This window comes from Stegostoma tigrinum, chromosome 18 (assembly GCF_030684315.1).
Source record: "Stegostoma tigrinum isolate sSteTig4 chromosome 18, sSteTig4.hap1, whole genome shotgun sequence".
Classification (NCBI taxonomy): Eukaryota; Metazoa; Chordata; class Chondrichthyes; order Orectolobiformes; family Stegostomatidae; genus Stegostoma; species Stegostoma tigrinum.
In genome coordinates this window covers 1,146,468-1,159,275 of record NC_081371.1, presented here as the reverse complement: position 1 = coordinate 1,159,275, position 12,808 = coordinate 1,146,468, and the positions used below count along the sequence as shown (strand labels likewise).

The following is a 12,808-nucleotide window of genomic DNA, read 5'->3' as shown; positions in this document are numbered from 1 at the left end:
AATGATACCAATGTCTTGTTGCACCTCCCCTTTCCTAATTTGTTGCTATTCAGATAACCTGCCTTCCTGTTTTTTTTTGCTGCCAAACTGTATAACCTCGCATTTGTCCACATTATACTAGATCTGCCACATATTTGTGCACTCGATCAACTTGTCCAAATTTTACTGAAGCATCTCTGTATCCTCCATTTATTTTACCCTCCTACCCAGTTTGTGCCATCTAAATCATTATTATATAATGTGAATAGCTGAGGTCCAACCATTGATTTCTGTCGTACTCAACTAGTCACTGCCTGCCACTCGGGGAGAAAACACGTTTATTTCTACATTTTTTGTTTCATTCCTGCCAACCATAACACACAGAAGGAAATCTAGGCCATTCAGTCCATCAAATCTGTTCTGCAATTCAGTGAAATAATGACTGATCTGATAATTCTCAGCTCCCTTTTCTGCCTTTTTTAACCACGTGATTTCCTCACTGGTCAAAAACGTGTCTCTTCCAGCTTTGACTGTCCATACTCACCCAGTCTCAACAACTCTCTGCAGTAAAGAATTCAAGAGAAGAAATTCCTCATCACTGTCTTAAATATACACCCACCCCTTATTCTGGGATTATGCCCTCTGGCCTTAGACTCTCCAACAAGGCTTTACAGCCTTTCCAAATCTACCCTGTCAAGCCCTTAAGAATCTTTTATGCTTCAAAACGGTTACCCCTCATTGTTCTATATGTCAGTGAGTATAGGGCCAATCTACTCAACCTCTCCTCATAAGTCAGCTCCTCCATACCTGGTATCAGCCTTGTAAACCTCCAGTGTCCCAGTGCCAGTACATATTTCCTTCAATAAGGGATCTAAACTGTTGACAGTATTCTAGCTGAGGTCTGACTGGTGTCTGTTATAATCTTAGCAAAACCTCCTTACTTTTATATTCAGTTCCCTTTGAAATAAATGCCAGTGTTCTGTTTGCCTTTCCTGTTAACTACTGAACGTAAATTCTGGCTTTTGTGATTCATGCATGAGTACTCCCAAATCCCCCTCTGTCATCTTGCTCAATTTAATTAATATTCAGCTCCCCTATTCTTCTTGCCATAGTGCATAACCTCACATTTCCCGGCATTATATTCCATCTTCCAAGTTTTTGCCCACTCATTTAAACCTATATATGCCTCATAGACTTTGTCATCCTCACCATGCTTTTCCACCAATTTTTGTCAACAGCCTACTTGGATATAGTACATTCGCTTTCCTCATCTGAGTCATTTATATATAATTTATATAATTGTGGCCCTAGCAGTCACCCTTCTGGACACAACTAGTTACAATTTGGCATCCTGAAAATATACCCCTATCCCAACTTTGTCTTCTATTAGTTAGCAAATTCTCTGTGCTAATTTTACAGAATCCCCACAGTGTGGAAACAGGCCATTTGGCCCAACAAGTCCATACCAACTCACCAAAGAGCATCCCACCTGGACTCACCTCTCTACCATATCGCCCTGCATTTTCCATGGCTAACCCACCTAACCTACTCCATCCCTGGGTACACTGTGGGCAATTCACCATGGCCAATCCACCTAACCTGCACATCTTTGGATTGTGGGAGGAAACTGGAGCACCCGGCACTATCCCACCCAAACGTGGGGAGAATATGCAAACTCCACACAGACATTTGCCGAGGCTGGTCTTGTACCCAGGTCCCTGGGGCTGTGAGGCAGTAGTGCAAACCGCTGAGTTAGCATACTGTCCTTATACTGTCTCCAACAGCATGGGCACTTAATTTCTTAAGCAGCCTGATCAATGTACCTGATCAATGTACCTGATCAAATGTCTTCTGAAAGTCCAAATATATTATGTCCTCTGCTTTACTTTTATCTTGGCTCGTTACTTCCTCAAAGAATTTTATTCACTTGTTCGGCATGATAACCTCTTCGTGAAGTCATGCTGACTCAGTTTAATCATCTTATGTATTTCTAAATGCTCTGTTATTTCCATCTATTATAATGGATTGTAATATTTTCTCAATAATAAATGTCAAGTTAACCGACTAGTTCTCTTCCCATGCCAGTACATTGGCCACAGTCCCGTGCACTTTAATTTTGCATGTCAATCTCTAATTTGCGACCTTTATCAACTTCTGAAAGTCCGTAAACGTCGTCCATTGGCTCTCTCATTAGTACTGTTAGTCCAAAAAATTCCACTAGATTTGTTGAGAATAATTTCTCTTTTTTAACTTCATGGTGACTTTGTTGTATCCTGTCACTCTCTTTTCCGAGTGGGACTTTAGCATTTTCCCTGTTAGCAATGTCTGGCTGACCAGCTTATAATTCTGTTTTCTGTCTACCTCTTTTCTTTTTTAAACCATAGTAGGATTACATTAGCTACCCTTTACTCTCTAGAAACTGTTCCAGAGTCTGTAAAATCCTGATAAAAGACTACCAAATGAACATAGAATATAGAACAGGTGAGCACAGGAACTGGCCCTTCAACCAACTGCACTGATTATGATGCTGTCCTAAACTAATCACATCTGCCAACACATGGTCCATATCCCTCTATTCCCTGACTCCTAATGTGTCTGTCTAAATAACGTTAAATGTTGCTGTTATATCTGCTTCTACCATCTCACCCAGCAGCGCATTCCACGTACCTGCCACCCTCTGTGTTTAAAAGAAGAAATCCTCACACTTTTTGCCCCCCCCTTACCTTAAACCAATGCCACCTCGTAAAAGATTCCAACTATCCTTTCTATCCACGTGTCTCAAAATTTTACATGCTTCTATCGCTTGCCCTCAGCCTCCTATTCTCTCGCACAATCAATCCAGGTTTGTCCAACCACTCCTTGTACTTAATACCCTCTAATCCAGGCAATATCTTGGTAAACTCTTTTGCACTCTCTCCAAAGCCTTCATATTTTTCCTATGATGTGGTGATCATCTACTGTTCCTAGGACCATTTCCTTAACTATTCTAAGATGTAGATTATCAGGCCCTGGGGATTTATTGGCTTTTATTCTCGTCAATTTTCCCAACACCATTTCCCTACCAGTACTGATTTGCTTCAGTTCCTCTCTGCGGAACATGTGATCCCCCAGCTGTTTTGGGACAATGCTTTGACCTCCTTTGTGAAGACGCAACCAATATATGTATTTTCTGGATCGGTTATCTCTTTGTTTTCCCCGTTATCAGTTCCCCCATTTCTGATTTAAGGGACCTACATTTGTCTTCACTAACATTTCTTTTGACATACCTATGGAAGCTTTTAAAATCAGTTTGTATGCTCCCTGCAAGCTTACTCTTGTACTCTATTTTCTCTCTCATAATCAAACCCCCTTTTTCCTCCTTCATTGATATCTAAGCTGCTCCCAGTCCTTAGATCTAGACAATTCGAATGCCTCCTCCCATAGACCTAATCATATCCCTAATCTTGTTTGTTAGCCATCATAGGGCCATCTTTCCTGTTTCATTTTTGAGCCAGGCAGGAATGAACAATTGTTACAGCTCCTCCGTGTACTCTTCAAATATTTGTCATTGCCCAAGATCCCACGTCTCTAAGTAAGATTCCCCATATATCTTAGCTAGCTCATGCCGCATCCTCGTAGATTCCTTTATTTAGATTCAGGACTCTAGTCTCAAATCAACCTTATCACTGTTCACCTTAGTGAAGACTTCCATCACATTATTAGCCATTCTACCCAAAGTGGTCTTGCGCAGCTAAATTGCCAATTATTTTGTCATTACACAATACCCAGTCTCGGATAATTGTTTTCTAGTTGGTTCCCCAATGTATTGATGTCGGAAACCATTCCAACACTCCAGGAATTCATCTTCTACTTCTTTGTTCCTGTTTTGATTTGCCCGATTCAAACACAGATTCAAGTCACCCAAAATTATAGCTGTATCTTTATTACTTGAATTTCTACTTTCCTGCTTTCCCCAACATTACCACTACAGTTTGAGGGTCTCTATTACAATTCCCATGATCATTTTCTACCCCTTAGAATTTTTAAGCTCAACCCATATAAATTCAACTTCACCAGAGCTGATATCCTTCCTCACTATAATCTTAATTTACTTTCTTGTGCCAGCAATCACCCCCTCCTTTTTCTTTTAGTCAGTCCTTCCTCAAAACTGAATACCCTTGGACATTCAATTCCCAACCCGGTCACCTGACATAATAATAAAATGTGAGGCTGGATGAACACAGCAGGCCAATGAAGGGTCTAGGCCCGAAACGTCAGCTTTTGTGCTCCTGAGATGCTGCTTGGCCTGCTGTGTTCATCCAGCCTCACATTTTATGATCTTGGATTCTCCAGCATCTGCAGTTCCCATTAACCCTGGTCACCTGACAGCCACCTTTCATAATCTCGACAGTGTCGTGACATTTCATATCTCTGTGCAACTAACTCATCTACTTTATCACAAATTCTCTGCTCAGTGAGGTTAGTTCTTTGCTCTGTTTACATTATTTTGCCTTGTGGCCCTGTTTGATTTGGTCTTTCTTCTGCCTCCCCATTCTCCTACCATTTTAGCTGAAAAACTCCCTGACAACACTCAGTTTTCCACCAGGACATCTGTTTTGGTCCTGCCCAGGTGCAACCCATCCAACTTTTACTGGTCCCACCTGTCTCAGATCCAGTCCCAATATCCCAGGAATCTGAAATCCTCCCCGCTACATGATCTCTCTTGCATACATTCATCTGATATATCCTGTTATTCTACTCTGACCAGCACGTGCTGTGTGCTGGCAACGTGGGTTCTTGGGCAATGACAAACATTTGAAGAGTACATGGAGGAACTGCAACAATTGGTCATTCCTGTCTGGCACAAAAATGAAACAGGAAAGATGGCCCAACGATGGCTAACAAACAAGATTAGCGATAGTGTTAGATCCATGAGACTGCTACATCTGAAGTCCCACCTTCTTTCTTCCTAACTGCCTACATTCTGCTTTTAGGGTCTGCCATATCACTTTGGTATCGACATGCACCATTGGTTCACACCGCTACTCCAGAATATCCTGTACCTGCTCCGTGACATCCTTGATCCTAGTGCCCAGGAGGCAATAATTATCCTTGTGGCCATAAAAACATCAACCCATTCCCCGTATGGTTGAATTCCTGACTACTGTAGCCTTCCCACACGTATTCTTCCTCTCCTGTGCAGCAGAGCCAGTTGTGGTGCAACAAACTTGGCTGTTGCTACTTGCCTGTAAGCGGCTGTTTCTGTATTGTTCAACCACACAAGAATCAGTCAAGAAGTTGTTGCTATGCTGATTACTCCTGAATGCACAAAAATACATAACAACTGAACCTGGTTGAAAGTCAATCAAAAGTCTGTCACTGAGCCAAACTGTCTTTTAAATATACTTAGAGCTGTGTAGTCTGGCTTTCTTCCACATTGGTTGAATATGCCAGTACTGTCAATACAGCAACTTGTTTGTTTCTAAAAAAAACCTGCCACATCATCTTCCGCAGTTCCATGGTTTGAAGCGGGATCTTTTCCCAATTTTAAGTCCACAGTGCAAAATAGTATGGTCTTTGCAATGCTTTCTGTCATGAAGACCTGATGCAGAGACTCTGAATAAGTATTTTGCAGTTTCCATATTTCAAAGAACAACGAAGAACAAAGAAAATTACAGCACAGGAACAGGCCTGTCAGCCTTCCAAGCCTACGCCAATCGAGATCCTCTGTCTAAACCTGTCATCTATTTTCTAAGGGTCTGTATCCCATTGCTCCCTGTCCATCCATGTACCTGTCCAGATACATCTTAAAAGACACTATTGTGTCTGTGTCTACCACCACCGCTGGCAATGCATTCCAGGCACCCACCACCCTCTGCATAAAGAACTTTCCACGCATAAACTTCCGTCTTCTCACCTTGAAATCATGACCTCTAGTAATTGAGTCCCCCACTCTGGGAAAAAGCTTCTCGCTATCCACCTTGTCTATACCCCTCATGATTTTATAGACCTCAATCAGGTCCCCCCTTAGTCTCCGTCTTTCTAATGAAAAAATCCTAATCTACTCAACCTTTCTTCATGGGTAGCACCCTCCATACCAGGCAACATCCTGGTGAACCTCCTCTGCAACTTCTCCAAAGCATCCACATCCTTTTGATAAAATGGTGACCAGAACTGTACGCAGGAAAGATGGCCCAACTGGCCGAATCAAAGTCTTATACAACTGTAACATGACCTGCCAAGTCTTGTACTCAATACCCTGTCCGATGAAGGAAAGCATGCCATATGCTGCCTTGACCTCTCTATTGACCTGCATTGCCACCTTCAGGGAACAATGGACTTGAACACCCAGATCTCTTTGTACATCAATTTTCCCCAGGACTTTTCCATTTACTGTATAGTTTGCTCTTGAATTAGATCTTCCAAAATGCATCACTTTGCATTTGCCTGGATTGAACTCCATCTGCCATTTATCTGCCAAACTCTGCAATTTATCTGTTATCTGCTGTAATTCTGACAGTCCCCTTCACTGGATGTGAGTTTGCTCGCTGAGCTGGAAGGTTCGTTTTCAGATGTTTCGTTTTCAGATGTTTCGTCACCATACTAGGTAACATCATCAGTGAGCCTCCGACGAAGCGCTAGTGTTATGTCCCGCTTTCTATTTATCTGGTTAGGTTTCCTTGGGTTGGTGATGTCATTTCCTGTTCTTTTTCTCAGGGGATGGTAGATTGGCTCCAAATCAATGTGTTTGTTGATGGAGTTCCGGTTGGAATGCCATGCTTCTAGGAATTCTCGTGCATGTCTCTGTTTGGCTTGTCCTAGGATGGATGTGTGGTCCCAATCAAAGTGGTGTCCTTCCTCATCTGTATGTAAGGATACGAGTGATGGTGGGTCATGTTGTTTTGTGGCTAGTTGATGTTCATGTATCCTGGTGGCGAGCTTTCTGCCAGTTTGTCCAATCTCGTGTTTGTCACAGTTCTTGCAAGGTATTTTGTAGATGACGTTCGTTTTATTTGTTGTCTATATAGGGTCTTTTAAGTTCATTAGCTGCTGTTTTAGTGTGTTGGTGGGTTTGTGGGCTACCCTGATGCCAAGAGGTCCGAGTAGTCTGGCAGTCGTTTTGGAAATGTCTTTGATGTAGGGGAGAGTGGTTTATGGTTTCTGGGCCTGTTTTGTCTGTTTGTTTGGGTTTATTGCTGAGGAATCGGCGGACTGTGTTCATAGGGTACCCATTCTTTTTGAATACGCTGTATAGGTGATTTTTCTCTGCTCTGCGTAGTTCCTCTGTGCTGCAGTGTGTGGTGGCTCGTTGGAATAATGTTCTAATGCAGCTTCATTTGTGGGTGTTGGGATGGTTACTCCTGTAGTTCAGTATTTGGTCCGTATGTGTTGTTTTCCTGTAGACGCCGGTTTGAAGTTTCCCATTGGCTGTTCGCTCTACTGTGACATCTAGGAATGGCAGTTTGTTGTTGTTTTCCTCCTGTTTTGTGAATGTTATGCCAGTAAAGGGTATTATTGATGGTCTTGAACCCGCACGAGAATTCCTAGAAGCATGGCATTCCAACCGGAACTCCATCAACAAACACATTGATTTGGAGCCAATCTACCACCCCCTGAGAAAAAGAACAGGAAATGACATCACTAACACAGGAAATGACATCACCAACCCAAGGAAACCTAGCCAGATAAATAGAAAGCGGGACATAACACCAGTGCTTCGTCGGAGGCTCACTGATAATGTTACCTAGTATGGTGACGAAACATCTGAAAACGAACCTTCCAGCTCAGCGAGCAAACTCACATCCAGAACCTCAACCTGAGCTATAAATCATCTCAAAACTCGCTAGTCCCCTTCACTATCTGCTACTCCACCAATCTGCAAACTTGCTAATCAGACCACCTCTGCCTTCCTCCAAATCATTTACGTATATCACAAACAACAGTGGTCCCAGCACAGATCCCTGTGGAACAGTACTGGTCACAGGTCTCCAATTTGAGAAACCCCCTTCCACTACTACTCTCTGTTTCCTGTTGCCTAGCCAATTTTTTATCCATCTGCTAACACACCCTGGACCCCATGCGACTTCACTTCCTCCATCAGCCTGCCATGGCGAACGTAATGAAACACCTTACTGAAGTCCATGTATATGACATCCACAACCTTTCCCTCATCAATCAACTATGTCACATCCTCAAAGAATTCTATTAAGTTGGTAAGACATGACCTTCCCTGCACAAAACCGTGCTGTCTATCACTGATAAGCCCATTTTCTTCCAAATGGGAATAGTTCCTATCCCTCAGTATCTTCTCCAGCAGCTTCCTACCACTGATGTCAGGCTCACAAGTCAATAATTACCTGGATTATCCTTGCTACCCTTCTTAAACAAGGTGACAACATTAGCAATTCTCCAGCCCTCCGGGACCTCATCCGTGTTTTAGGATCCTACAAAAATAGCTGTTAAGGCCCCAGCTATTTCCTCTCTCTCTTCCCTCAATAATCTGGGATAGATCCCATCCGAACCTGGGGACTTGTCCACCTTAATGCCTTTTAGGATACCCAACACTTCCTCCCTCCTTATGCCGACTTGACTTAGAGTAATCAAACATCTATCCCTAACCTCAACATCCGTCATGTCCCTCTCCTTGGTGAATACCAATGCAAAGTACTCATTAAGAATGTCACCCATTTTCTCTGACTCAACGCATAAATTCCCTTCTTTGTCCTTAAGTGGGCCAATCCTTTCTCTAGTTACCTTCTTGCTCTTTATATATGAATAAAAGGCTTTGGGATTTTCCTTAACCATGTTTGCTAAAGATATCTCCTGTCCCCCTTTAGCCCTCTTAATTCCTCATTTCAGATTCACTCTACATTCCCGATATTCTTCCAAAGCTTCGTCAGTCTTCAGGCACCTAAACCTTGTGTATGCTTCCTTTTTCCTCTCAGCTAGTCTCACAATTGCACTTGTCATCCATGATTCCCTAATCTTGCCATTTCTATCACTCATTTTCACAGGAACATGTCTTTCCTGCACGCTAATCGACCTCTCTTTAAAAGCCTCCCACATATCAAATGTGGATTACCTTCAAACAGTTTCTCCTAGTCTACATTCCCCAGATCCTGCCGATTTTTGGCATAGTCGGCCTTCCCCCAGTTTAGAACCTTTCCTTTAGGACCACTCTCATCTTTGCCCATGTGTATTATAAAACCTACGGAATTGTGGTCACCATTTCCAAAGTAGTCCCCTCCTGTAATTTCAACCACCTGGCTGGGCTCCTTCCCCAACACCTGGCCCAGTATGGCCCTTTCCCGAGTTGGACTATTTACATGCTGCTGTATAGAACCCTCCTGGATGTTCCTTACAAATGCTGCTCCATCTAAACCCCTAACACTAAGTGAATCCCAGTCAATGTTGGGAAAATGAAAATCTCACATCACTACCACCCTGTTGCCCCTACACCTTCCCGTAATCTGTCTACATATTTGTACCTCTGTCTCACGCCCGCTGTTGGGAGGCCTATAGTACAGCCCCAACATTGTTACTGCACCCTCCCTATTTCTGAGCTTTTCCCATATTGCCTCACTGCTTGAGTCCTCCATAGTGCCCTCCTTCAGTATAGCAGTGAATAGCGTCTTTGACCAGTAATGCAACTCCTCCACTCCCGCCTGAGGTATCGACATCCCAGGACAACTATTGCCAATCATGCCCTTCCCTCAAACAAGTCTCAGTGACAGCAATAACATCATACTCCCAGGTACTGATCCGAGCCCTAAGTTCATCTGCCTTATGTATTGCACTTCTCACTTTAAAACAAATGCACCTCAGACCACCTGTCCCTTTGTGTTCATCTGCTCCCTGTCTACTCTTCCCTTTGATCATGCTGACTTCATTACCTAGTTCCCTACAGGCTTTTGTTACTACCTGTTTTCTGTCCAATATTTGGTTACCATCCTCCTGCCACATTAGTTTAAACCCTCCCCAACAACGTTAGCAAAAGCACCAACTAGGACAGTGGTTCCAATCTTGCCCAAGTGTAGGACGTCCAATTTGTAATATTCCCACCTTCCCCAGAACCGGTCCCAATGTCCCAAAAATCTGAACCCCTCCCGCCTGCACCATCTCTCAAGCCACTCATTTATCCTGCCTATTCTTTCATTTCTACTCTGGCTAGCACGTAGCTCTGGTAGCTATCCTGAGATTGCTTTGAGGTCCTACTTTTTAACTTGGCTCCTAACTCCCTAAATTCTGCTTGTAGGACCTCATCCTGTTTTCTGCCTATATCATTGGTGCCTATATGCACTACAACAACTGGCTGTTCGCCCTCCCACTTCAGAATGTTCTTCAGCCGATCTGAGACATCCCTGACCCGTGCACCTGGGAGGCAACATACCATTCGGGAGTCTTGTTTTCGACCACAGAACCGCCTATCTACTCCACTTACAATTGAATCCCCAATGACTATAGCCCTTCCACTCCTCTTCCCACCCTTCTATACAGCAGAGTGAGCCATGGTGCCATGAACCTGGCTACTGCTGCCTTCCCCTGGTGAGCCATCTCCCCCAACAATATCCAGAACGGTATACCTATTTTGGAGGGGGATGACCGCAGGGGACACCTGCACTGCCTTCCTGTTTTTTCACTGCCTTTTGGTCACCCATTCCCTTTCTCCCTCAGCACTCCTAATCTGCGGTGTGACCAATTCACTAAACGTGCTATCCACAACCTCCTCGGCATCGTGTATGGCCCAAAGTGAGTCCATCCGCAGCTCGTGCGGTCTGAGAAGAGCTGCAGCTGGACACACTTCCTGCACGTGAAGGAGTCAGAGACATCAGCCGTGTCCCTGAGCTCCCACATTGAACCAGAGTAGCATAACACGGGTCTGAGATCTCCTGCCATTTTTAATTTTTAATCTTAAACTTAACTTAGATAAATGAAAAAGGAACGAAAAAGTTTTCACCGATCACACAATATTTTAAAAAATTAAATAGAAAAAGCCTCACCTTATCTACACACCACCGCATCCTTTTTATTTGGTTAGAGGAGGGGTGCGCGGGTGGGAGAAACTACACATGTAGCGTCTCTGGTTCAGCCGTTGCCCAAATGAATGAAGGACGCTCCCGGTCGAGGTAAGCTTTTTAAAGTGGGAAGACGTACCTTCCTGGCAGCCTCCAGGTTTTCTCGCTCTCACTGTCTTGCACTTTCTCTCTCTCGCTGCTCCCATTATTAATTTCCCAGTCTTGCCCGCTAAAGGGATAAACTTCAACTACTGTGTTCCATGTACACTGGAAGTGCTTGCTGTCTGATACTCACAATCTGGTTTTTCCTGTTATTCTTAGTCTGTTTTTTGCTGGTTTTTCCTGCATCTAATCTTCAAAACTTTTATTCCAATTTTCATTTCCATCTTTCCATCAGTTTGATGTCATGCTTAATTAGCTCTGGATGGTTCAACCCCTGTTAGTCGTCTTCTCAAGGAAGTATATTTTTATTGATAATTATGAAGTATCCCCTTAAAACATTTTTCCTCTACACAACAATGGTCTTATTTTTTAATGTTCTTTCTCAAGCAATTTTAGCCAATTCAGTCTTCTTAACCTTCATTTATGACATTAACTTTCCTGCCCTCGAACTGATTGAATATCACAATCATATTAGTTTAGAACAAACACGTAGGCACATCTCTTGAATACACAACAATAAGGAGCAGTGGAGGGGATTTTCATTGCTTAATATTGACTGTTCTAGTGTGAAAGGAATTGAGGGAGCCGAATTCTTGACGTACGTTTAGGGTAATCTTTTTGGCCAATATGTAGCAAGAGAAGACAGATTTCTGGAATTAATTTTAGAAAATGAAGCTGTTAGGTGGAAGAACATGGCACAGCTTTCGGGGGTGGCATGGTCGCTCAGTAGTTAGCACTGCTGCCTCACAGTGCCAGGAACCTGGGTTTGATTCCACTGTCGGGAATGTGTGTAGTTTGCATGTTCTCCCCGTGTCCACTTGGGTTTTCTCCCACAGTCCAAAGATGTGCAGGATAGGTGGATTGGCTATGGAAAATGCAAGATTACAGGGATAGAGTAGGGGCGAGAAGCTCTTTGGTAAATTGGAATGGACACGATGGCCTGTGTTTTCTTTAGAAAAAGCCTATTGGGTGTAGTGATTGTAATTCAGTTAGTTTTGACATAATTATAACAAACTAGTTTTACTTCAAAGCTGGGGCAAAGCCAACTTGCTAAGCTGATGAGTGATTTAGTGAAAGTGAACTTGAAGCAGCTAATCAAAGAAATGTCTGTGCCAGAGCAGTGGGAAACATTTGAAGGGACTATCAAAGAATTTGGTGTAAACATGTTTGCACGAAGAGGAAAGGTAGAATAGTCAAATCCAGTACCCGAGGTGCCAAGGAGCATGCAAGTTAAGATTAGGCAAAAGAGGAAAGTTAATGACGGAGGCAACTCGGGGGAGTATAAAAACTTAGAGTGAAATCAAAAAGGGAAATTTTTTAAAAAATGAAAATATTGATAACTAAAGGCAAAGAAAACACAAAGATGTCTTATAGAGATAATGGGAACTGCAGATGCTGGAGAATTCCAAGATAATAAAATGTGAGGCTGGATGAACACAGCAGGCCAAGCAGCATCTCAGGAGCACAAAAGCTGACGTTTCGGGCCTAGACCCTCCCTCAGAGAGGGGGATGGGGAGAAGGAACTGGAATAAATAGGGAGAGAGGGGGAGGCGGACCGAAGATGGAGAGTAAAGAAGATAGGTGGAGAGAGTATAGGTGGGGAGGTAGGGAGGGGATAGGTCAGTCCAGGGAAGACGGACAGGTCAAGGAGGTGGGATGAGGTTAGTAGGTAG

General features: G+C 43.3%; 1 protein-coding gene across 4 annotated transcripts in view; it reads left to right on the top strand.

The window, feature by feature from the left end:
- Window positions 1-12,808, top strand: part of wdr91 (WD repeat domain 91) — a 59,756-nt gene that overhangs the window by 29,410 nt on the left and 17,538 nt on the right. The gene's annotated exons all lie outside the window — the stretch shown is intronic.